Raw genomic sequence first — 2,870 nt, 5'->3', positions numbered from 1 at the left:
ACGACAGGGACAGGCGGGAGGACGGCTCCATGCCGTCATCACATGCTCGTGCAATGGCAAGACGCTGACACTGTGTGCACGGCTGTTTCCGCATCACGCGGCTCCACACTGCACTTTGGACTGAAGCCATCCAAGCAGATCACAGCCCCAGAGCGGCCTCTGTCGCCTCGCTCCCCCTCCCCGCCTCTGCAGCCCTGAAGCTGCACCTGGCCTGCGTGGCCCAGAAGTCCCAAGGGCGCGATCCCAGGGACCCTGTGCGGAGATGTGGACCGGAAACAGAGAGGGGCAGAAAAGTCATCCCAGAAAAGAGTCCTTGGGAATCCTGGAGGTGGCAAGCCAGGGAGAATTTCGGCAGTCTTCCTGGACGTGCAGCCGCCAGGTCACTGACTGTACCACGTCGGGCGGGGCGGGCCTGCTGGGTCAGCGATGGCGACATTGCCATCACTGTGTCTCCAAGGTGAGGCTCCTGAGGACCTCTGGGATTCTCCTGGAGCGCCCCCTCCCGCGAACGGCCAACCCTGTGACGGCTGGCGTTGGCAGAGTTCTCTGGGAAGGGAAAGGCGGCTTGCGTGGGGGAGGGTCTGTCGGGGGGTGGACGGTGCTCGGGGGATCACCTCCTGCCCACGTCTTCAGTCATCCACACCCACTCCTTCCTTCGTTGTGCATCCCCCGCCCTGGTTCCCAGAACTCTGCTGGGAGCAGGTTGGGGCCTTTATCTTCCCACACAGCTCTGCTCGTGGGTGCTTAGATGAATGAGTGGATGAGCAAGGCGGAGTGGTCCTGTGATGGGCACCCCAGGGGCCAGGGGCCTAGCAGCAAGGAAGAAACAAGACCCCCTTCGGCCACCCCCAAAATCAGCCGAAGGAACACAGAGCACAAGGAAGTCCACGGAGTCAGCGCCCATAGCACTCGTAGCAGACTCGTGGGTGGCACCAGGGACACAGGCACATTCTAGTTGTCAGGTGTCCTGCTGGAACCTTTTCATACAATGTGTGCACGTTACCTCATTTCATCCCACCACCCTAGGAGGTGAGAGCCGTCAGCTCTGTTTTCTGGAGGTGAGAGCCGTCATCTCCATCTTCTAGGAGGTGAGAGCCGTCATCTCCATCTTCTAGGAGGTGAGAGCCGTCATCTCCATCTTCTAGGAGGTGAGAGTGCCCATCTCCATTTTCTGGAGGTGAGAGCCATCATCTCCATTTTCTGGAGGTGAGAGCCGTCATCTCCATCTTCTAGGAGGTGAGAGCCATCATCTCCATTTTCCGGGAGGTGAGAGCCGTCATCTCCATCTTCTAGGAGGTGAGAGCCGTCATCTCCATCTTCTAGGAGGTGAGAGCCATCATCTCCATTTTCCGGGAGGTGAGAGCCGTCAGCTCCGTTTTCTGGAGGTGAAAGCCGCCATCTCCATTATTTGGGAGGTGAGAGCCGTCAGCTGCATTTTCCAGAGGTGAGAGCCGTCATCTCCATTTTCTGGAGGTGAGAGTGGTCAGCTCCATTTTCTGGAGGTGAGAGCCATCATCTCCATTTTCCCATGAGGAAAGTGAAGCCGAGGAGTCAGTGGCTCCTACAAGACTGCAGAGCCGCCGGTGGCCGGGTGAGTCTGGGTTCAGGGCCCAGGCCCGGTGCACACTGCCGTGCTGCTGCTGCCCGCGTGGGTGCATTCAGGCCAGGCTGGCAGCCGCTGCTCCACCCAGCACCCCGAGGCGTCCTGAGACCCCCGGTATCTGATGAGACGCCCTCTGTGGGGAGGGTCCACCGGGCCGGCGCTGCCTTCCGGAAAGGGACCTCCCCAAGGTGCAGACTCCGATATTTTCAGCCTCAGTAGGGTGCACTCCTCCGACCACCCGGGAAATTCTCCCGTGCGGAGCAGCCAGTGACGAATCACAGTCATTTTCCTGAGACTAAAACCAGTGCCAGGCTCCAGTGCACCACGGCTTCGCACAACAGAAGGGTGACATATTCCGATTTGTTTCCTGAAGGCTTAAGCATCCTGTCCCAAACTGGCTTAGTGTTTTGAGTCATAAGACCAGGCTGGCCTATCGCGTTGAGAGCATGCCTAATGACTCGATCCCAAGTCTATCCCGTGGGTCCCTGTGGAAAGCTGAGTCACCCATCTCGTTACACCCATAAATGGTCACCCCCACAAGTCCTCTCTCCCTCCCACTGTCAGGCCCCGCTCAGCCCGAAACAACGCGTCCTGAAGGCATCGATGAATCGCCCCTGGCCTTGCTTCTTCCCAACACCGAGCAGTAAATGGCACAGGGAAGTAAGAAGTGTCGACTCCGAGGCCGGTCTCCGGGCTTCAAATACGCGAGAGGGCTTCAAAACGTTAATGGAGGGGCCGGCGCTGTGGCACAGCGGGTAAAGCCACCACCTGCCACGCCGGCTTCCGATGTGGGCGCCGGTTTGTGTCCTGGCTGCTCTGCTTCCGAGCCAACTCCCTGCTAATGCGCCTGGGAAAGCAGTGGAAATGGCTTGAGCACTAGGGGCCCTGCCCCCTGGGTGAAGCTCCTGGCTCCAGCCCGGCCCAGCCCTGGCTGTTGCCACCACGCGAGGAGTGAACCAGAGGACAGAAGACCTTTCCTCTTTGTAACTCCTTCAAATAAAGAAATCTTTTCTTGAAGTTGATGGAGTGGTAGGCACCTAGCCCAGCAGGTGTGGGCGCTCAGCCCCGCGCCAGGAGCTGTGCCTGTGACACGGGGGTTCAATGCCTTCCTCACCAGCCCTCCCATCTTGTCACTTCCCCCACCTTGAGAAACCTTACCCTGTTGGAGCACTTGGACAAGCTTTAGCCCAGTCCGCCTTGCGTAGCTGATGCTCAGGGAAGTAGCTGTCCTGATCATGAAGAGGCCCCAGCAGGGCTGTGAGGGGCA

This window comes from Lepus europaeus, chromosome 13, assembly GCF_033115175.1.
Source record: "Lepus europaeus isolate LE1 chromosome 13, mLepTim1.pri, whole genome shotgun sequence".
In the NCBI taxonomy this organism is placed as follows: domain Eukaryota; kingdom Metazoa; phylum Chordata; class Mammalia; order Lagomorpha; family Leporidae; genus Lepus; species Lepus europaeus.
Note: the sequence above shows the minus strand (reverse complement) of the source record.